Raw genomic sequence first — 24,567 nt, 5'->3', positions numbered from 1 at the left:
AAGAGTGTTCTGGTGGCCTCTTTAGGACTTACTATGCATAAAATCGTGTTATCTGCAAGTAAGAAACTTTGTGTTCCCTTTTATTTTCCTCTTAGCTTATTGTGCTAACTAGGACTTTAAGTACCGTAATGGGAATAAGAATGGAAAAAGTGCTCACCTTTATCTTATTCCTGGTTTTAGTAGAAATGCTTTGACTTTTCCCTCATGTAATACCATATTGGCTGGAAGTTTTTCATATGTAGCCTTTTTATGTTGACATGTGTTTTTTGTTGTTGTTTTTTTTTTTTTTCTGTTTCAGATTTCTCCAGGCTTTTATCATGAATGGCTGTGGATTTTGTTGAAAGTTGTTTCTATATCTATGGAGGTAACTATGTGATTCCTGGTCCTTGGGTCCATTTATATAGTTTATGCAACATTTATCTATGTACATATCTTGAATCATCCCTGAATCTCTAAAATAAAGCCAACTTGATCAAGTTGAATGATCTTTTTGATGTGATCTTGAACTTGGTTTTTCAAGGATTTTATTGAGAATCTTAGCATCTACGTTCATAAAGGGAACTGGTCTGTGATTTTCCTTTTATATTAGTTATTTATGTGGTTTTGGTATCAGGATAATACCAACTTTGTAAAAAGAGTTTAGTAGCATGTCCTGCTTTGTGGGATAGTTGTGGAATACTTTGTGAGATACTTGGAGAAGCATCAACGCTTATTCTTCTTTGAAGGTCTGGTAAAATTCACCAATGAATCCGTCTGGGTTTGAACTTTTTTTGCTGCGAGAGCTTTAATTACTGCTTTAATCTTATTACTTACTTGCCATACACCTGTTTCAATTGTCTGTATCATGTTGGTTTAGTTTTGGTAGGTGATATCCATCTAGAAACCACCCATTCTTTTAGATTTTCCAACTTATTGCAGTGTATGTTTTAAAGGTATGACCTAATGCTTGTCTAAACTTTATTGGGCAGCTGTCATAATAGCTTCCTTCTTATCTCTAATTTTATTTACTTGTGTCTTTTCTTCCTTTCTTTGTTTACTTTGGCTAGGGGTTTGACATTCTTGCTCATCTTTCCAAAGAAATGACTTTTGTTTTGTGGATTCTTTGTATTGTCTTGTTTTTCTATTCATTTATTTCTGCCACAATTTTAACAAGTTCTTCCTGTCTACTTATTTGGAATTTGACTTGTTCTTATTGTTCCAAGATCCAAAGTTGTATCATGAAGTTATTTGTGGCAAAACTCTCTGATTTCTTAAAGAAAACTGTGGCCCTTTAATGTAGCTCCTCATGTTGTGGCCACCCCAAACCATAAAATTATTTTTCTTACTACTTCATAACTGTGATTTTCTATCATGTAAATATCTGTGTTTTCACATGGTCTTAGGTAACCCCTTTGAAAGTGTTGTTCAACTGCTATGCACTTTCTTCTTAGTATTGTTTACTGAACTCCATAGGTTTTATATGTTGTGCTGTCATTATCTTCTGATTCTATAGGTTTTTTTTTTTCATTTCACTCTTGCTTTTTTTTTTTTTTTTTCAGTGATGCATTCAATGGTGTTAAGTTTAACCTTCATGGTTTGTTCTGCACTTTCCCTTGCCGTTGGCATATATGTCCATGTGATCTATGGTGTCCTTTAATTCAGATAGTTTTCTGTTTGTTTTTAGTCTGGATGGCCTGTCAGCTGGTGAGAGGGAGTGTGGGAGTTGTTCATTACTACTGTGCTGGGTTAATCTGTGATTTTTACATCTAGCAGTATTTGTTTTATAAAGTTGGATGCACCTGTGTTTAATGTAAACCCACTGAGTCTTACAGTCCTCACTTGGTGAATTGTTCTCCTGTTCAATGTGGATTGACCATCTTTATTAGTTCTAACTTTTATCCCAAGTCTATTTTGATTAAAAAATTGACATGATTAGTATTCAGAGTCATTATTGAAAGGTGTGTGTGTTGATTTCTGTCATTTTGTTAACATTAATTGCTGTTTGTCTTTTCTTCAGTTGCTTAACAGTTATTATCCTCTGGATTATTCTATCTTCTTACTTCATGGATGGATTTCTTTTTTACTTTGGTCTGAAGAATTCTTTCAAATATCTTCTGTAGAACTGGCTAGTAGTCACAAATTGCTTCCGTGTGTTTTTATTATGGAAAGTTTTGCTTTCTCCTTCAATGATGCCAGATAGCTTTCCTAAGTAGAGCAGTCTGGATTAGTAGTTGTCTTTCAGAACTTGAAACACAACCTTCAAGGTGCTTGTGGCCATTAGTTTCAGGTGACAAATCTGCTGTTACTCTAATAGGTTTGCTTTTGCTTGTATTGCTTGCCACATTCAATATTCTTTTCTTATTCCATATATTTACTGGCATAATTGTATCATAGATTCACACTTCTCATCATGTTATACATATTTTGCAATCCCCTTTTGTTTCTTCTGTTTCTTCTCATCATTGTGTCTTTGTTCCAACTCCTCTGACTTGTCTTCAATTTCTGCTATTCTGTCCTCTCTTTGATCCATTCTAACATTAAGACTCTCCAAACAATTTTTTGACATATTATGTTTTTCTCTCTCAGTACCTGAGATTGGTTTTTCTTCAGTATTTCTCTCTTTATTGAATTCCTCTTTCATCCTCTTCCATCAGTTACTTATTTTATTCAACTGTGTGCTTATGTTCTTATATAAGAGGTTGTTTTTCTTTTCTGTTTTGAATGGTTAATTAGTGTGTGTGTGTGTGTGTGTGTGTGTGTGTGTGTGTGTGAATGCCACATGTGTGCAGGTGAGATGAAGTTGTTAGATACATTGGACATGAAGTTAAAGGTGGTTGTGGACAATGAATACTGAGAACTTACTTCTCCTGGAAGAGCAGCGAAGGCTTTTAACCACAGAACTGTCTCTCCCACCCTGTTTCTCTTTGATTCCTTTCCACACACTTAAAATCTTATTTCTTTGTTTTAATTTTCTCTTTATCTCTCTGCCTGGGATTTCAACTAACTTACTTTCACTAGATTCCATTGCTGTCAAATTAGTAATGTGCAGAGGAGTTGCCTTGATTTTTCATGTGTCTTAGGTTACTTTATTGTGATTTATGCATCGGGTGTTATTTCATTGCTTGGGTTTCTGATTAGCCATATTCATTCAATGAATTTTCAATTTTTTGGTGGGATGTGAATATGGCAGAGGAGAAGTGTGTGTGCAGTTCAGAAAATAGTTCCTCAGTCTAGAAGCTTGGAATGTGTGCTGCATCATCTATATTGCTCCATGGGTGTGATTCTCATAGCAAGAGCAATGCCAGCTTCTGGGTGTTCCCACTATGCAAATGGCATACTAGCCAATGGCCTCCTTGACTTCAGTACCTGGGAGATACACAAAAATGATACATAGACAGATTTTAGTTACTGAGGCTAGGCGTGGGAGAGAAGTAGGGTATTCAAGGCTAAGGGCTACTTATTACATCAACTTTGACAGAAAAAAAATCTATGTGGAAAGTAGCTGGGAGAGGAAAGTTGAGATACCTCTGGGGTCCACATAATTTCAGAAACTGCTAAAGCTATTGACAGTTACAAAGTAAGAAATAAAAAGGGGAGGTGGTAAGAATACAACAATGAGGAAGAGTCAGAAATAGGAGGGGAAGTACATGAGATGTGGGTTTAAAGTACAGTAGAGAATGCTTTACAGTAGGTTGGGAGGAGAAACATACAGGACAGGCTTTAAAACTTAACTGAGCAATAGGCAAACAGAAGCAAAGCCATCATTAGACATATGTGTGAGTGGAGATTAAATGATAGAAAAGGCATGAAGAGAATACTTACATCACAGCTATGCTGAGCTGGAAAGTGCAGCTCTCCAGACCCCTGTGCAATTTGTCCTGCTCTCTCCAGTGCAGCTTGATACAGCCAGAGGAAAATTTACACCAGATACCTACTCTCTGTGTTCCCACTTGCTTTCCCATAGAGTCCTCCCTGGCTTAGGAATTTGTTTAAGGACTTTGTCTCTTGCAGAGAAAGAGCTTAATGTCTGCTTAAGGTAACTATTTTTTTTCGTCCCTCGATAATTTATTCATAATGAGTAATTTCAAACAAAATTAATCTCTATGCAGAGGAAATGGATAACATATGTAAAATACAATAAATTGATCTGTGGCACAGCTACAATGGTTGCATTTTTGTCTAATAATGATTTATAAGATTTCCCAGAACTAAGAAATATTATATTATTTGAAAGTGGACCATATCAGAATTTTTTTTGTTTTTGTTTTTAATTATACTTATTTACTTTGTATCCTCGCTCTAGATCCCTCCCTCCTTCCCTCCCAATCCCTTCCTTCCTCTGCCTTCTCCACACACTCCCCTCCCCAAGTCCCCTGGTAGGGGAGGGTTTCTTTTTCTTCCTTCTGATCCTTGCATGTTAGGTCTCATCAGGAGTGGCTGCATTGTCTTCCTCTGTGGCCTGGTAAGGCTGTTCCCCCCTCAGGGGGAGCTGATAAAAGAGGAGGCCAATCAGTTCATGTCAAAAGCAGTCCCTGTTCCCATTACTATGGAACTCTCTTGGACACTGAACTGCCATAGGCTACATCTGTGCAAGGGTTCTAAGTTATCTCCATGCATGGTACTTGGTTGGAGTATGAGTCTCAGGAAAGACCCCTGTGCTCAACTATTTTGGTTCTGTTGCTCTCCTTGTGGACCTCTTGTCCTCTCCAGTTCTTATTATTATTTCCCACTTCTTTCATAATATTCCTTGCATTCTGCCCAAAGGTTGGCCATAAGTCTCAACATCTACTTTGATAGTCTGCAGGGCAGAGCCTTTCAGAGGCCCTCTGTGGGAGGCTCCTAACTTCTTTCCTGTTTTCTTCTTCTTCTGGTGTCCATCCTCTTTGCCTTTATGAGTGGGGATTGAGCATTTTAGCCACAGTCCTCCGTCTTGATTAGTTTCTTTAGATGTACAGATTTTAGTAGGTTTATCTTATATTATATGTCTATATGAATGAGTATATACTGTGTATGTCTTTCTGCTTCTGGGATAGCTCATTAGGGTGATCCTTTCCAGGTGCCACCATTTACCTGCAAATTTCATGATTTCCTTGTTTTTCATTGCTGAGTAATATTTCATTGTGTAGATGTACCATAACTTCTGTATCCATTCTTCAGTTGAGGGACATCTGGGTTGTTTCCAGCTTCTGGCTATTACAAATAAATCTGCTACAAACATGGTTGAGCAAATGTCCTTATTGTGTACTTGAGCCTCTTTTGGATATATGCTAGGAATGGTATGGCTGAATCTTGAGGAAACACTATTCCTTGTTGTCTGAGAAAGTACCAGATTGATTTACAGAGTAGTTGTACAAGTTTACATTCCCACCAGCAGTGGAGGAGGGTTCCCCTTTCTCCACAACCTCTCCAGCATGTGTTGTCACTTGAGGTTAGATCTTGGCCCTTCTGATGGGTGTAAGGTGAAATCTCAGGGTCGTTTTGATTTGCATTTCCCTGGTGGCTAATGACATTGAGCATTTCTTTAAGTGTTTCTCTGCCATTTGATATTCCTCTATCGAAAATTCTCTGTTTTGCTCGGTTCCCCATTTTTTAATTGGATTACTTGATTTGTTGCTTTTCAGCTTCTTTAGTTCTTTATATATACTGGATATTAGCCCTCTGTCAGATAAAGGGTTAGTGAAGATTCTTTCCCAATCTGTAGGCAGTCGTTTTATTTTGAGGACAGTGTCCTTTGCTTTACAGAAGCTTTTCAGTTTCATGAGGTCCCATTTATTAATTGTTGCTCTTAGAGCCTGTGCTGTTGGTGTTCTGTTCAGGAAGTTTTCTCCTGTACCAATGAGTTCTAGGGTATTCCCCACTTTTTCTTCTAACCAATTTAATGTGTCTGGTTTTATGTTGAGGTCTTTGATCCACTTGGACTTTAGTTTTGTGCAGGGTGATAAGTATGGATCTATTTGCATTTTTGTACATGTAGACATCCAGTTAGACCAGCACCATTTGTTGAAGATGCTATCTTTTTTTCCATTGTATGGTTTTGGCATCTTTGTCAAAGATCAGGTGTCCATAAGTGTGTGGGTTTATTTCTGGATCTTCTATTCGGTTCCATTGATCCACCAGTCTGTTTCTATGCCAGTACCGTGCAGTTTTTTACTGTTGCTCTATAGTACAGCTTGAGATCAGGAATGGCGATACCTCCAGAAAATCTTTTATTGTAGAGGATTGTCTTAGCAATTCTGGGTTTCTTATTATTCCATATGAAGTTGAGAATTTTTCTTTCAAGGCCTGTAAAGAATTGTGTTGATAATTTGATGGGAATTGCATTGAATCTGTAGATTGCTTTTGGTAAGATGGCCATTTTTACTATGTTAATCCTGCCAAGCCATGAGCATGGTAGATCTTTCCATCTTCTGATATCTTTTTATAATTCTTTCTTCAGACACTTGAAATTTTTTTCATACAAGTCTTTCACTTGCTTGGTTAGGTTCACACCTAGGTACTTTATGTCTTTTGTAGCTATTGTGAAGGGTGTTATTTCCTCAATTTCTTTCTAAGCCCTTTTGTCTTTTGTATACAGAAGACTATTGATTTTTTTGAGTTAATTTTGTATCCTGCCACTTTGCTGAAGGTGTTTATCAGCTGTAGGAGTTCCCTGGTAGAATTTTTGGGGTCAGTCAGGTATACTATCATATCATCTACAAATAGTGATACCTTGACTTCTTCCTTTCTGATTTTTATCCCCTTGATCTCCTTCAACTGTCTTATTGCTCTAGCAAGGACTTCCAGAACTATGTTGAAGAGATATGGAGAGAGTGGGCAGCCTTGTCTTGTCCCTGATTTCAGTGGGATTGCTTTAAGTTTCTCTCCATTTAGTTTGATGTTGGCTATAGGCTTGCTGTATATTGCCTTTACTATGTTTAGATATGTGCCTTGTATCCCTGATCTCTCCAGTACTTTAAACATGAATGGATGTTGGATTTTGTCAAATGCTTTTTGGCATCTAAGGAGATTATCATGTGGTCTTTTTCTTTCAGTTTGTTAATATGGTGGATCACATTGATGGATTTCTATATATTGAACCACCCCTGCATGCCTGGGATGAAGCCTACTTGGTCATAGTGGATGATATCTTTGATGTGTTCTTGTATTCGGTTTGCAAGTATTTTGATGAGTATTTTTGCATCAATGTTCATACTGGAGATTGGCCTGAAATTCTTTCTTTGTTGGGTCTTTGTGAGGTTTACATACCAAGGTGACTGTGGCTTCATAGAATGAGTTTGGTAGTGTTCTTTCCATTTCTATTTTGTGGAATAATATGAAGAGAATTGGAGTTAGCTCTTCTTTGAAAGTCTGGTAGAATTCTGCGCAGAAACCATCTGGTCCTGGGCTTTTTTTGGATTGTCCTAGACTTTTGATAACCATTTCTATTTCCTTAGGGGATATAGGACTCTTTAATTGATTTACCTGGTCCTGATTCTGCTTTGGTAAATCGATCAAGAAAATTGTCCATTTCATTTAGATTTTCAAATTTTGTGGCATATAGACTTTTGAAGTAAGTCCTAATGATTGTTTGGATTTCTTCAGTGTCTGTGGTTATGTCCCCCTTTTCATTTCTGATTTTGTTGATTTGGATAGTGTCTCTTTGCTGTTTAGTTAGTTTGGCTAAGGGTTTGTCTATCTTGTTGATTTTCTCAAAGAACCAGCTCTTGGTTTCATTGATTCTTTGAATTGTTTTATTTGTTTCTAATTGATTGATTTCAGCCCTGAGTTTGATTATTTCCAGCTCTCTACTCCTCTTTGGTGTGTCTGCTTCTTTTTTTTCTAGGGCTTTCAGGTGAGCCATTAAGTTGCTGGCATGAGAGGTTTCAAATTTCTTCTTGTAGGCACTTAGTGCTATGAACTTTCCTCTTAGCACTGATTTCATTGTGTCCCATAAGTTTGGGAATGTTGTGCCTTCATTTTCATTGAATTCTAGGAATACTTTGATTTCTTTCTTTATTTCTTCTCTGACCCAGCTGTCATTGAGTAGTAAGTTGTTTAGTTTCCATGTGTCTGTAGGCTTTTTGTTATTTCTGTTGTGGTTGAGATCCAGTTTTAGTCCATGGTGATCAGATAGGATACAAGATTATTTCAATCTTTTTGTATCTGTTGAAACTTGTTTTGTGACCAACTATATGGTCTATTTTGGAGAAGGTTCCTTGAGGTGCTGAGAAGGTAAATTCTTTGTGGTTAGGTGAAAGGTTCTGTAGACATCTGTTAGGTCCATTTGATTCATGACCTCTGTTAGAGTCATTGTTTCTTTGTTTAACTTCTGGTTTGTTGATCTGTCCTTCGTTGAGAGTGGGGTGTTGAAGTCTCCCACTATTAATGTGTGAGGATCTATGTGTGGTTTCAGTTTTATTGATGTTTCTTTTACAAATGTGGGTGGTACGCTTGAGTTTGGGGCATAGCTGTTCAGGATTGTGATAACTTCCTGGTGGATTTTTCCTTTGATGAGTATGAAATGACCTTCCCCATCTCTTTTAATTAGTTTTGGTTGAAAGTCTATTTTATTAGATATTAGAATGGATACTCCTGCTTGCTTCTTGGGTCCATTTGCTTGGAAAACCATCTTCCAGCCCTTTACTCTCAGGTAATGTCTATCTTTGTGACTTAGGTGTGTTTCTTGTATGCAACAGATTGTTGGGTCTTGTTTACATATCCATTCTGTTAGTCTGTGTCTTTTTATTGGAGAGTTTAGTCCATTGATGTTAAGGGAGATTAATGACCAGTGGCCTTTAGATGCTTTGATTTTGCTGTTGGCTATAGTAGTATGTTTGTGTGTTTGCCTACTTTTGTTTTTGCTGTAGTGATGTTATTTGTTTCCTGTGTTTTCCTGAATGTAGTTAGTTTTCCTGCGTTCTATTTTTCCTTCTAGTATCTTCTATAATGCTGGATTTGTATGTAGGTATTGTTTGAATTTGTTTTTGTCATTGAATATCTTGTTTTCTCCATTTATGATGACTGAGAGTTTTGCTGGATATATTAGCCTGGGCTGACATCTGTATTCTCTTAGGGTCTGCATTATATTAGTCCAGGCCTTCTTGCTTTCATTGTCTCTGTTGACAAGTCAGGTGTGATTCTGATGGGTTTGCCATTATATGTTACTTGGTCTTTTTCCCTTCCAGCTTTCAGTACTTTTTCTTTGTTCTGTATACTTACTGTTTTGAATATTCTGTGGCAGGAGGATTTTCTTTTCTGATCTAATTTATTAGGTGTTCTATAGGTCTCTCGTAATCTTATAGGGCTCTCCTTTAGTGGGGGAAATTTTCTTCTATGATTCTGTTGAAGATATTTTCTGGGCCTTGGAGAAGGGAGTTTTCTTTTTCCTCTATTCCTATTATTCTTAGGTTTTGCTTTTCATATTGTCTTGGATTTCTTGGATGGTCTGTGTCAGGAATTTTTTGGATTTAACATTTTCATTGATGGGTACATCGATTTCTTCCATTGTATCTTCTACACCTGAGATTCTTTCTTCCATCTCTTGTAGTCTGCTGATTATGCTTACCTCTGTAGTTACTGGTTTTTTTCCCCTAAATTCTTCCTCTCCATGATTTCCTCCATTTGTGTTTTCTTTAATTTTTCCAATTCTATCTTCAGATCTTGAGTTGTTTTGTTTATTTCTTTCACCTTTTTGATTGTATTTTCCTGTTTTTCTTTTAGTTCCTTCAGCTCTGTTTCTTTTATTTCTTTCAGTGATTTCATTATTTCTTCTCTGAAGGCCACAAACTATTTGGCTTCATCTTCCCATATTTCTTCACGGATGGCCATAATCTGCTTGTCTTTAACTTCCTCCATTTCTTTATGGATAGCCATGATCTGTTTGATTTTATCTTCCTCTAATTCTTTACGTATTTTATTTGTTTCCTCTATTACCCTCTTCATCAGCATAGATGTAAGGTCATCTTATTGAATTTCTATTATGCTGGGGTGTCCAGGGCTCCTCGCCCTTGGATGGCTGGGTTCTGGAGAGGCCATGTTGCTCTGTCTTTTGTTGGTTGAGCTTTTACGCTGACCTCTACCCATTGGGCTGTTTTAGGTGTTGTCTGTTAGTTTCTGATGCTTCCTGGAATCCTGAGGTAGGGAGAATCCCCTTGGCAGGAAGATGATTTTTCCTGAAGGAGGCCTCCTCTGCTTTTTGGGTATGGTCACTGTATGGCCAGTGTTTCTCAGGAATTGCCACTGCTCACCTCAGGTGTATAGGCCTGAGTAGTAGCTTTGGTCTTTGTTAGTCAGGGGGGCTCTCCTCTCACCCATAGAAGTCCTCAATTCAGCTGCCCCACTCCTAGGTTTCTTGTTCTGAATTTAGTGAGCTGCTGCTAAAACACTAAAACAGTGTACCTGTTTTCCAGGTACAGCCCTCTTGAAGAACCTGCTTATTCCCTAGCTGTGGGGTTTTCTCCCAACAGGGAAACTCAGTCTGGTACCCTGGGCAAACAGTTCTGTCTGGGAAGGTGAGAGGAGCACCCAGCAAATCTCTGGTCCAGAGGCTGAGTGCTCCGCTCTGGGCTGGGAGATTCTGTGCCCAAGTTTGAGATGGCGGCTGGGGGCGCCGCTCTGGTCCAGAGTCTCTGCACTACGAACTGGGCTGGCAGCTGTTGCCCAGCTTTGAGCCAGAGGCTATGCACTCCTCTCTGGGCCAGCAACTGAGGTCTCTGCTCTGGCCCAGAGGCTGAGTGCCTCACTCTGGACCAGAGGCTGTGTGTCCCGGTCCTGGATGGCGGCTGGGGATGCCACAGGAGACTGTGTGCGCCAATCTCAGGCGGCAGGTGCGCCCGCCAGTCCCCAGGACCTTTACCAGGTATTGACTGGGTGACCTGAGGTCGGTCCCAATTAATTTCCACTTTCCTCTCACCTGGCAATCACAAATGCTGGTGTTTTAGGTCCCTGAGTTCAGTCTCCTGGTGGCTGTGCCAACACTGCTGTCCTGCTCTTCAGACACAGTGTCTTCCCAGCGCTGCCATCTTGTCGCTTTTTCGTAACTTTTTTCTTTTACTGAGTTTCATTGGTGATGCTTTTTTTTTTTTTTGGCATTTTTTTAACTTTCATTTGGGGTCTTTTTCCTTTTTCTTTTCTTATTTTTTTATTAATTACAGTTTATTTACTTTGTATCCCATCTGTAGCCCCTTTGCCCATTCCCTCACAATCTCACCCTCCCTCTCTTCTTCTCTTATAACCCTCCCCCATTCCAATGATAGGGGAGGTCCTTCTCCCCTTCCATCTGACCCTAGTCTATCAGGTCTCATCAAGACTGGCTTCTTTGTCTTCCTCTGTGGACTGGTAAGGCTGCCCCCCCTCAGGTGGAGGTGATCAAAGAGCCAGTCCATTAGTTCATGTCAAAGATGGTCCCTGTTCTTATTATTGGGGAACCCTCTTGGATACTGAGATGCCTTGGGCTACTTCTGTGCAGGGGTTCTAAGTTATGTCCATGCACGGTCCTTGTTTGGAATATCAGTCTCAGAAATAAATAAATAAATAAAACCCTGTGCCCAGATTTTTTGGTTCTGTTGCTCCCCTTGTGGAGCTCCTGTTCCCTCCAGGTCTTTCTGTCTCTCCCTTCTTTCATAAAATTCCCTGCACTCTGCTCAAAGTTTGGCTATGCATCTCAGCATATGTTTTGATGCCCTGATGGGTTGAGTCTTTCAGAGGCCCTCTATGATAGGCTCCTATCCTGTTCCCTGTTTTCTCCCTCTTTTGATGTCCATCTCATTTGCCTTTCTGAATGAAGATTGAGCATCTCACCCAGGGTCCTCCTTCTTGATTAGCTTCCTTAGGTGTACAGATTTTAGTATGATTATTTTAGTATGATTATATTACATGTCTAATATCCACTTATAAGTGAGTATATATACCATGTGTGTCTTTCTGCTTCTGGGATACCTCACTCAGGATGATCTTTTCAAGATCCCACCATTTGCCTGCAAAGTTCATGATTTCTTTGGTTTTAATTGCTAAGTAGTACTCCATTGTGTAAATGTACCACAATTTCTGTATCCATTCCTCAACCAAGGGACATCTGGGTTGTTTCCAGCTTCTGACTATTACAAATAAAGCTGCTATGAACATGGTGGAGCAAATCTCCTTGTTGTATACTTGAGCATCTTTTGGACATATGCCTAGGAGTGGTATAGCTGGCGCTTTCTCAGACAAATAGGAATAATGATTTTTATTTTTTATTTAATATATATTTATGTTATATTATTATATTATATTACATTATAATGTATTACATATGTATTTATATATTATTTATTTATTTAGATATTTATTACAATTTATTCACTTTGTATCCCCAAAGCAGCCCCCTTCCTTGTCTCATCTCAGTCCCACCCACTCTCCCCCTTATGCCCCTCCCTTAGTCCCCTGATAGGGGAGTACCTCATCCCCTTCTATCTGACCCTAGCTTATCAGGTCTCATCAAGACTGGCTGCATCATCTTCCTCTGTGATCTGGCAAGGTTGCACCCACCAGGGGTAGGTGATCAAAGAGCCAGCCACTGAGTTCCTGTCAGAGACAGCCCCTGTACTCCTTACTAGGGAACCCACTTGGGAACTGAGCAGCCTCCATTGAACAGGGGGTCTAGGTCCTCTCCATGCATAGTACTTGGTTGGATTTGTCTCTGCAGGACTACCTGGGCCCAGGTATTTTGGCTCTGTTGTTCTCCTTTGTGGAGTTCCTGTCTCCTCCAGGTCTTTCTGTCTCCTTCTTCTTCCATAAGGATTCCAGCACTCTGCCCAAAGTTTGGTATGAGTCTCAGTCACACCTATGAGAACTTAATTTTTGACAAAGAAGTCAAAACCATACAATGGAAAAAAGACAGCATCTTCAACAAATGGTGCTGGTCTAACTGGATGTCTACATGTGGAAAAATGCAAATAGACCCATATTTATCACCTTACACAAAATTAAAGTCCAAGTGGCTCAAAGACCTCAACATAAAACCAGACACGCTAAATCGATTAGAAGAACACGTGAGGAAGAGACTAGAACTCATTGGCACAGAAGACAACTTCCTGAACAGAACACCAACAGCACAGGCTCTAAGATCAACAATCAATAAATGGAACCTCATGAAACTGAAAAGCTTTTGTAGAGCAAAGGACACTGTCATCAGAACAAAACAACAGTCTACAGACTGGGAAAAGATCTTCACTAACCCTTTATCAGACAGAGGGCTAATTTCCATAATATATAAAGAACTCAAGAAGTTAAACAGCAACAAAACAAGTAATCCAATTAAAAAATGGGGTACAGAGCTAAACAGAGAAGTCTCAACAGAGGAACATCGAATGACAGACAAACACTTAAAGAAATGCTCAACATCCTTAGTCACTCGTGGAATTGCAAATCAAAACGACCCTGAGATTCCATCTCACACCCATCAGGAAGGATGATGCATGCTGGAGAGGATGTGGAGAAATGGTGGTGCTTCTTATGCACTGTCTTACCCAGAATCCCAATAAACCACTTTGGTGATGCAACATGCCTTACAAGATACACTTTTAGAAACAGAGTACAAACTAGTTGTCACCAGGAGTTGGGGAAAATGGGGTGGGATGAAACTAGGTGTGGATGGAGGATAACACAGAATGTGCCTGTGGGACTGAGATGTCCTATAATACCTTGATGGTTCTAAAAGTTAAAATCCTTTCTAATATCACACTACAGTTTTTGTGAGGAGATATCAGAGGTCCAGACTGACTAAAGGGCACCTGCAATTTTGACAGTTTTAAATGATTTCAAGATTGTTGTGTTGCTTTGGTTTTTTTGACACTGCAATGTTGTTACTCAGCCAAGGCTGACCTTGAACTTGCATTCCATCCAAGTGCTAGATTTCCAGATAGGTACCACCAATTCTGGCTGCAAGGCTGCAAAGTTAGAGGCACACGCCTACAATTCCAGCTACTCAGGAGCTTGACACAGTATTATAAATTCAAGGGCCAACCTAAGTTACAGAGCAAGATCCTATCCCAAAACTGGAAAATGGTTTCCCCAGGTACAATGGTGATAAGAATATAAAGCTATCAGGTCGTGGTGAGCACACGCCTATAATCTTATAAGTTGAGAGGCAGAGGCAGGTGGATCTCTGTGAATTCAAGGCCAGCCTTGTCTACAAAGCAAGTGCAGGACAGCCCAGGCTATACAGAGAAATTCTGTCTCAGGGGGAAAAAAAGCATAATGATTAGATATTCATGCCTTTGTGTGATATGTGCCACCCATTAAACCTTAAAATAAAAAAGAATATAAAGCTTAGGAAATAAAGGATATTTTCTAAAAAAAGTGTTTTTATACTACCTATAATCTGAACATAAAACTGGATTGACATTACAATGTAGTTTAGTTCATATCTATCTACGGTCACCTGGCTCCTTCAAATCTTGCTGAAATTGAGTCAAACACGCATTCCTGTCTCCCTGTGGCGATTCACATCACTCCAGTTTCTGTCTGTCCCTGGAGGCTGGAGCACAGAGGGATCACAGCTCACCTAGTTCTGCCATCCTGCTTGGGTCACATGCTTTCCATTCATGGACCATCTGCCAGCTCTTCCCTCCCGTAGACTCTCAGCACTCTATACTCCTGAGACAGGTGTGTGCCATAGAATGGATAATCAAAGGAGGTTGCATGGGAAGAATGCTCCATCACATCAGAAAAATATATATACATCCATATTGAACACCAGACTTCCTTATTCTACAAAGCCCTTTGATCCTCCACAGTCTCTTTTTCTCCCAAGATCTGAGGTCTTTAATTTCTCAGCTTTTCCTGTTACCAATCTCTCCTATCCCCCTCCAACCCCCCTGACACTCACACACATGTTTTTTTCTCCTCACACACCAAATTCATCCTCACGACTCAAGGAAATTGAGTATTGTTACCTTGGCTCCTGGTAGCCTATAACCTTCCATAGAAACGTAATTATTCCAATAACATGTAAAGAATCTTAGTGAACAAAGAAATTTCCTTCTTGGGAAAAAAAAGGGTTTTGTCATTTGTCAACAAAACCCACTTGTTTATCTTGTCATTCATTTGCTGCAAAACAATATGCACTCACTTGAGATGCATATGTCACGAGCTACATCTAGAGACTGAGCTGGTAAGTTGTCCTGATCTTTGAGGGTTTTTTTTTTTCTGAATCATTTCTATTACTGTACCCTCCAAAAGTGGTCACAGTTGGGGAAGATAAAAATATCTCAACAATCTATTCATCAAAACATCACCATTGTCAGTAGAAATATATGACTCTCCACCTTTCCTGTTACCCACTGTTGCCTAGGCAGCAATATCCCAAATTGCAATGGACTGATCATGATGGTTATTGTGGAGTGAACTGTATCCCTATCTCACTATCTAAATATAAAATCCTAAGCCCCCCTATCTCAGAATAAGATTCTGCTTTCATCCAGCAGGACTGGTATCCTTATAAGAGTAAGAGACTAAGAACACAAACACACAGAGAGGAAAGACCATATGAAGAGACAGGGAAGGCAGCCATTTACAAGTATACACATTGTCTCAGAAGTCAGCTTAACAGTCTCTGAATCTCACTCTTCTAGCATCCAGAATCAAAGGAGGAAACTGTTATTAAAAGCACACGTTTTGTTATGCGTGTTACAGCAGACTTAGACAATGACTCTAATCAACCATGGCAATTTTGTTCTTTCAAGCTTTTCCTTTTTGCCTATTACAGAGAGTGAGCTATACGGGAAGTCTTTTTGTCCTTAAAAAAATGCCGCTTCTGTTTTTCTATAGACTTTATTTTATGAAGACAGCATGTCTAGATCTACAAACACTGTCTTGAAACTTAAAGAAAAAGAAAATACTGGAAACATTTCATGACACTTGGTAGCCACAGGAAGCTCTCTCTGTATCTCCGAGAGAGCTGCCTGCTGGGCCAGGCCACTTTCTGGCCGTTCACCACAGCATGGGAAAGATCCCCTGATACCACTGAGCCACAGTCCATTGCTCCCTCTCCCTTGAGCCTTGTTGCTTCCAGTGTGGCTGAACAGAAACAGCAGTTGACATGACTGGTGGCAAGTTAGGTCATCCATCTGAACCATGCAATTCTTAACTGGAGTGAGGAGGAGCAAGCAAAATAAGCCTTGAGTTTTTTGGTTTTTTTTTTTTTAATTTTTCTTTTTATATTTGTGTTTTTTCAAGGCGAGCCAAGAAATCATTATTTTCCTTCCAGGTGCCCAATAGCTGAAAAGCCACTTTTGAGGGCGCCAATGCCACCATCTAAGTATTGTTGTTGCCTCACTGAAGGGTGGGTAGGGACTGGCAGTTAGACAGACCATGTTTTAATTGGCCTCCTCCTAGAAGCAGAAGGGCCAAATGTTTGCGGGATGCTTATTCAAGCCAGTTTCAGAGCAATAAAAGTGCATCTTTGATACGCAGAGTTTATGTTCTTCATAAAAATGCTAATTGCAGTCTCTGCTGAAAGCCATGGTGAGAATGATTTTCCCTTCAGGCTTTTTAATATGAATATGGTTGTGCTGTGTAGGTGACCTTGTATTCATTAAGAGAGGGCTAAGCTTAAGTCCTTTGCAGCCCCCACACTAAGGGTTCTACCATGGTGATTCAAAAACATTCAAAATCTTCATGGAAAACTGGAAAGCAATGAATTTATTTCCTCTTTTTTTTTTCTTTTTAATCTCTTACTACAAACATACAGGAGGAGATTACAATATTTTTTTTCCTTCTGTGAGTATGTTTTTCCAAGGTCAGTTTGGAGGTTCTTCCTATTTGGCTGAGAAAAACTGGAGCCCCAGTAAACTAACTGTGTTCACAACCCTCTCTGTGGCTTGGAAACCTTCCCCACCTACAGATGCTACAAGAAGTTGCTGATGTGTTTCCAGGGCCCCACTGTTTGCTCCTCTGCTACAGACAAGGAAGACAGGGTGATGAGTGAGGTTTTATTTGTCCTGTGGGATGACTCATGCCACAAGAGTTTCCAACACAGAATCTTGGGCTCTCTTTGCTTTGCCTACACCACCCCCAGTCACTTTTGACATCTGGGTCCTCAGGCAGGTTTCCATTCGCCCTCTCCGACCACCCTCCCCATCAAGTCTCAAGATATAACAAGACTCTTTTTGAAAATTCAATTCCCCACAATTGCATTCAATTTACTCTGGGAACGTGTTTAAAGGGCAGGGGTTTTGAAACATGATCAACAAAATAATCAGTTCTGGATTACACTAAATAGCATCCTTCCAGATGGAGCCAAGCCTTAAGAGGAAAAACAGCTTCCTTCAACCCTCCCTCCATGAATGAGAATCTGTGTCTCAAAACTTTTTATTGAATATTTCCCAATGATGCCTGTCTTCCCAGTAGGGGGATGCGTGGTCTTTCTCAGAACTGAGACTCTTCTTCGGTCCAACTGTAGCCAAGAGTTGCTCCAACAGCCGGATCTGCTTTCTGATGAAAAAAAAATAAAATAAAATAAATGGCATCTCTACATCAGGCATTCTGCATTCCTAGGAATGATGCATTTTTGCTTCTTTGTTTTTTTTTTTTTAAGAGTAAGGTGAGAGACCAGTAAATCTAAAAGAATTAGAACATAGCTAAATAAAACATCGCACCCTTAAGTAATTTTTATTGCAGCCAAGAGGCCAAATATAGAAATCTACATGTTCAAAACTTGATTTCTAGGGCTTGGGGAAATGGCTTCGGTGGTCAAGTTCTTGCTGGGCCAGCATGAGGACTCAAGTTAGTATCTGTGATGTCCGTATAAAAAAAAATGGGCCTTGCAGCATACATGGGTAACTTTAGTACTGGAGAATTAAAAATAGGTGAGTCTCCAGGGCCCAGGGGCCAGCCAGTCAGTTAAGTTCCAGGCTCAATATGAGACATTGTCCCAAAAGAGAAAGTGGAGAATTACTGAGGAAGACCCTTGACATTGACCTCTGGTCTCCACATGAATGCAGGACATGTGTACCCACAAACTCGTGTATACACATGTGCCACACACAGAGAGACACCTGGATTTCCAGTGTTTCTGTCATCTCGTCTGTTTTGTTTCAGTATGTACAAAGCACAGTTCTTCTGCCCTTGACTTTCCAATCTACGAACTGGACGAAAAGAATGAAAGACCATGTCCTTTGCTTTAAAAAAGCTTTTCAGTTTCATGAGGTCCCATTTATTGATTGTTGATCTTAGAGCCTGTGCTGTTGGTGTTCTGTTCAGGAAGTTGTCTCCTGTGCCAATGAGGTCAAGGCTCTTCCCCACTTTTACTTCTAACAAGTCTAGAGTCACAGAATTCAGTTTGCTGACTGTTGAATGGATATTGACTATTATGATGCTCTTCCAGAGGTCTGAAGAATGAACAGTTACATGATGGGTGGAATTAAGGGACAGAGCATAAGCCAGTGGATGTGTTAAGAGAGCCTTCTATGTGAAGCAAAAAGATCTTCACAGTAATGGTGACATTTACCTGCCTCCTAACCAAATAAAGTACAGTAAGGTATTGTGTGGTGAGAAGAGAGAGCTATGGAAAAGATGAACTGTCTTAGAATGCGGAGATAATAAATAGCACCAAGAGAAGGAAAAGTGCCACATGACATAGAGACCAAGAATGAATACAGTCAAGCATCACCAATGCCACACACCCCAAGAAGTTGTCATTAGCCAACTTATCATTGTGGGAATAACATGGTATATCCTCATATATCCTCATCAGAACAAGATAGCTGCAAGACCACTAGGTGACAGACAGGACCACAGTAGTAGCCACAGACCATCACTAGACCAAAGTGTTGTTTTATGAGTCAGGGTAAAAGTATATGACATTAAATTATCAGATATCAGTGAAGGACACTGATGGACACATTTGAGAAGAAAGGTGACAAAATCCAAAAAAAAAAAAAAGTTAGCATCATGCAGCAAGATCTTTGGGAGTCAGAAAAAAAGAACTGAGACTTCCCTTGGTTTTCTTTTTCTATAGTCATGCTCAAAGTATTAGTTTGTCATTAAAACTTTTGATGCATTTCTTCTCTCCTGAGAATAGGTGCAAATTCTGTAGATATCTAATCAGTATAGGAGCTGACTGCATGAACTCATGGGTCAATGAATGGGAACCATTTAAAGAAGCCTCCGGTAAATGTAGCAGGGATAGAAACAAAGATACACACAGAAAATCATCATGAGATATTAAAAGCAGCAGCATTTAACAATTAGTTATATTGGGAGCATATAGGGGGTGTGGAACACAGGTACATGTCTGGGGGAATGATGTAGATTTGGGTGAGAATGGACAACTCCATTCACAGAAGCAGGAGTGGGTCCAAGGCCAGAAGGGGGTTAGGCTAGCTTTCATTCTGTTAGATTAAGAGTGTGGTAACAGTCTTGCTTAAAGGGTCTAAAAGAGTTGAGAATACAGAATGGGGCTTAGAAAAGCATACAAAGCTAAACAGAATGATTTTTACTATATTACCTTTGAGAGGCATCAGGTAAAGCCGTGGGTAAAGATAAATATGCCTAAGATGGAGGGCAGAAAGGAAACAAAACAAAACAAAGACTGTACTTTAGGAAGGGAGGCAAAAATGAGATGCTGTCTGTTTGGGAACTGTATCTTGTCTCCCGATCTAGTTATCTAATCTCTTATTTGTTCAGATGACCCAGAAAATACTGCAGATCATTGTCCTGCCTGGAGGGAGGAGCTTTTAAATGTGAGCTCTATGCCAGCCATGAACGCAAACCATCAGTTCTTGCATGAGACATGAAGAGCTCATGAGTGAAGTGGTTCAGAGATTGCCACTCAGGCTGTATACTGTAAGCTTACGCTTTCCTCTGATGCTGTTTAGCTTGTGATGGTGTTATTAAAATGAAAGGATCTTTTTTAATGAGCTGGGAGGGAATCCACTTAGCCAAATTGTTCATAAACGGCATGAAACACATCAAGACTTTGCTTTGTGCCAATCTACCAATGCAGGAGCCTGCCGTTGCAAGAACCTTTTTTTATATAAATATTTACAAGGAGAATTAAAAAAAAAAAAGGCAAAGTGGTTTGGGGAGCCACCAGATGGAATAATACAAGAATAAACTTGAATGTAGTCAAAATGGGCTTCTCCACCACCAAGGAGAATCTGCCAGTGCCTGGGAGTTGGGGGCGACAAAAAGAATCCAGAGTTCAGAGTAAACCAACTTCTGTAGAGCTTCTCTGGGGAGTCATTTCAGCTAACCTATAAAAACTAGATTTTTGTGTTTATTAAATTTTTCAAAACCCAGTTTGCCATAAACACCCAAATAATACTTGCAATTTGATTCATTACCCATCACTTCCCTCTCAACAATCAGCCTCTGATCTCTTCCAAACTCTCTCAAAAGATGTACTGTAGGCACTGAGGACCTGTCACACAGAAAGGAAGCCTTCTCCTGGGTTGTCCCCAGGCTAGGCATTTTGTGCTTCGTTTCTGACGTTGCAGAGTCTGCTCATGTGGCTATGTGTGGAGCCTGTGTATCGTCCAACGCTTCCATTTCTCCATCTGCCTCGCATATCCTAAGTACAAAGAAAGGCGCATTAACAGAAATACCAATTATATAATGTTTTGCAATTACTCTCCAGCCCTTCCCTCTACTCTCACTGGCTCCCCTATGCAACCTTCCAACTCAGGGCACATCTGAAGCAAACTTGGCTCACAGTGCATTTTGAAAATAAACCACAAAATAACATGATTGTAAAAATGTTAGCTGCAAAAGTAATAAATAAGGAAATAAATAAGTGTATAACCACAGAGCCTTGTCTGGCTCCTCCACTCCCTGACCACAGTGGCCCTCTGCTGTCTGTCCTCACTAGGGACTGAATGAGAAGCCAAGAAAACAGGAACACACCCCTTCTAGCTCAGGGCCTCATAGGTGGAAGTTGTATTTCTGTCCTCACAAGACAGAAAGTTCTATACCAGGACCATTTAAGAACAAAGTAGAGAGGATTGGCTCCATGCCACCATGGATTTAGGTCACCTATCATTTTGTAAGCCTAACAGGGCCAGGCTTTGTACCTAGATACACCCATGAGATACCTTTTTTCCTTCCTTAGCAACTCTAAGAAACAGACATAATTTCTTCACATTGTGTAGATGAAGAAAGTAAAGCTTACAAAAAAAGTAGCAATTGGATGACATGTCCAAGATGCTATGGAATCTCTGTAATTAATGGAATGGGAAGTAGAGAGTACAGGAGAAACATATTATGCCTACGCCCTGCCTTTTTCTGACCACTACATTCAAACCTTGACTAGATGGCCTTGTTTTAAGAATTGGGGAGAGGGGGAGGTGAGGGAGAACACCTTTAATACCAGCACTCCAGAGGCAGAAGCAGGCAGGTCTCTGAGTTCAAGGAGAGCCTGGTCTGCAAAGAGTGTTCCAGGACAGCCAGAGCTAGACAAGGAACCCTGTCTTGAATAACGGAGAGGGAGAGGAAGAGAGAGACGGGCAGGTGGAGAGGGAGGGAGAAAGAAAGACAGACAGAGCGTGACTTGGGGACTAAAACACTAAAGTCTAGCGTTTGTCAGTTCTTTTGCTTATTTTCTTGGAAACCTTAACAGCCCCAAGCCCTTCCTCATCACAAGATCTCTGGCTGGAAATATTCTCCCAAGTGTGTAACTAGTGCTGTCCAATGAAAGACAGAACAAGAGCCTGAATAGCTGGGCCTGGGGCTCAGTAACAGTGCAAAGGCTCATGGTCAACAGTATTTTATGTGCAGTATATGACTTGAATATCAAAGGTGGGAAAGAACAATATGTACAGACAGAAGAATTACAGACTGTTGTGCAGGGATCCCTGCATTACCCAAGGTTAGAGGACACCCTACTTACACCACTTTATCTATGAGCAGTGAACCTTCTCTAGAATTGGACCATGAGTATGGCCTTCAGAGTCTTTCAGGATAGCTTACTTTTCAGCAGAAGAGGAAAAGAGGGAGGGGGGACCGAAAGGAGGAGAGGAGAGACAGAGAGAGAAAAACAAGTGAGTAGATAGATGCATACTCAAACCAGGATGGTTCAGAGGTTACAAACACCATGCATGGTTAAGAATACTGACAGCAGGGAGCTGGAGAGATAGTTCAGTGGTTAAGAGCATTGCGTGCTCCTCCAGAGGACCTGACTTCAATTGCCAGCAACCACATATAGCTATAATGTGATCTGATGCCTTCTTCTGGCATGCAGGTATATATGCAGATAGAGTTCTCATATACATAAAATAGATAAAAATCTTGAAAGAGAGCTTGGGGCTGGGAGGGAATGAGGGAAGGGACTACAGTGGAACACAAAGTAAATAAACTGTAATTAATATTTAAAAATTAAAAGAATACAGACAGCAACTGCTTAATGTACAAAGTGTGCTTTCATCCACTCATGTCTTTGGTTTTCACATCTGCACAAGGGTCATTATCCCCATTTTCCCAATGAGAAAATAAAGGCTTCTCAGAGTCTGAGACCTGACTTTTCTAAAACTTCCAGCTCTTCATGGGAAGCCAAGGCTAATACCCAAGTCCTTAGCCTCCACCTCAGAGTTCTCCATGTTCTTCACTGCTGTGTCCAAAGTTCCACACCACAGGGCTCTGTGTGAAACTCAGTCAGGAGAGGAGGAGGAAGCGCAGGAATATGAGTACAATAGAGGCAACAAGGAGAGTGGAAAGTGCACAGACAGTGAAGGAGTCATTGAAATTCAAACGAAATTGTTCCTCCTCTAGGACACAGTACTCCAAATGCTGAAGTCCTGCTGTCTTAACACAAAAATTATTTCAATTTCAATTCAGTAGGGATGGAACTCTTCGTAAAATCGATTATGCATTTGTCTACATTCTAGACCAAAGTACAAAGAATCAAATTTAGCCTTGCAGAGAGATCAGACAGTCTCTATGATGAACAACATTCTAGAGGGACTCTAAATGTAACTGTAAAGGGCCACTGGACATCACAGTCAGTTTGAGTTGCTGTGACTTGGTGGCTACTGGGAATTAGTGGCGGTTATAGCTGTGTTTTGTCTGCCTCCTCTCTCCTTATCAAGACTTATGCTTTTGTTTATCACTAGCAGGCCTACATTTGGCCGCCTCTCTTCTCACTCCAAACATGTTGTTAGAGAACTCATATGCATCTAGTGGTAGCCAAGCGACCTCTGAGTGTGGGACCCCAGCCCATTAGCAAAGTTCGCCTGTGTTTTTCTAGTTTGTGGTACTGAAGATCTACATTAAATAAAAAATCTCCTGCAGGAAATATCCTAGGAACATCAAGAAGCTGCCTTCTTCTGAACCCTTTAGCAGGTGAGCCCACGGTAGGGGCAGAGGTCAACACTGCCTCACTTGGTTTGAGAAGTTTGAAAGTCTAAGAACAGAATTTGCATTTTATTTGGCTTTACATGTCTATGCCTCAACCAGGACTTCGTCAACATGATTAGAAATGCTGTCTTTAGGAACATTCTTTCTGGAAGAAGGCAAGTGCAGGAAACAGAAAAGGGAGAAAAGGTTATCGTTAGAAGCCTGTTAGAAAGGTGGGGATGAGGAATATGAAAGAGGGAGTTTCAAGGCACCTTGTCCCTTAGCCCGATCCACTTTCTCGCAGCAGCAGCAGCAGGGCAGTTAGGATCCGTTTCTGAAATTCCCCAAACTTCTCCCTAGATTCTGCCAAGAAAAGCAGAGCTCAGACTCAGGGCTCCAGCAGGGGACTCAGATGAGCATTCTCCCATCCCAAGGATGCCCCCAGAAAAGACACTAAAGGTCAAGGGACCTGGTGCCTAGGGCCTGTGGGAGAAGGGAGCCCAGCCCAGCTGGCAGGAGACAGTGTTCTCCTGTGGCTGCGGGCTCTGCCCCTTCCTGCTCCCAGCAGCCTGGCTCCATGGCACCAAGTGTGTCCCTGGATGAACCCTTGACAGGCCCTCCTACTGCTAGACAGGTATTCAAATGAATGCGTGTTTTATTTTAAAAGGACTTTGTTTAAAAATACGGTCTCAGAAAATTCTCCTTTCCCCTCGCTCATCAATGCCAGAATAAGAAAATTTGCAGCCAGTTTGAAATCAACAACATCAAAGCAATTCAGCGTTGGTTGAACTCCTGATAGATGCTGGATGAATACCCCTGCTTTGGAAATTACCAGTTTTCCTTCTTTTAGATCTTTTGTCAAGTCCTTGGTTTGCCTCATGGGACACAGACTTTTGCAATACATAGGAGCCTTGTCCCATGAGGAGCAGTCCTGAATAGACACAAAGATGTCTGGCTTTTTAAGCTTCTGTGTATGTGTAAGTATGTGGTGATGCCTGTGCACAAGCATGTGGAGGCCTGAGATCCACACTGAGTGCCCATCCTGTGTCACATTCCACCTTCACTTCCTGAGACAGGTTCTCTCTCTGAACCTGAAGCTCACAGTTTGGCTAGGTTGGTTCACCAATGAGATTCCTGGATCTGTCTGCATCTATCTATGTCCCCTGACTGGGGTTGCAAGCACCCGCCACCATGCCCAGCTTTGTGAGTGTGTTCTGTCTCCACTCTTGCTCAGCAGGCACCCTACTGAGAGACATCTCCGCAGTTCCTAAACTTACATTTTTTGTAATTATGGGGAACTGA

The sequence above is a fragment of the Psammomys obesus genome, unplaced genomic scaffold, assembly GCF_907164565.1.
Source record: "Psammomys obesus unplaced genomic scaffold, mPsaObe1.curated_primary_1811, whole genome shotgun sequence".
NCBI lineage: Eukaryota > Metazoa > Chordata > Mammalia > Rodentia > Muridae > Psammomys > Psammomys obesus.
Note: the sequence above shows the minus strand (reverse complement) of the source record.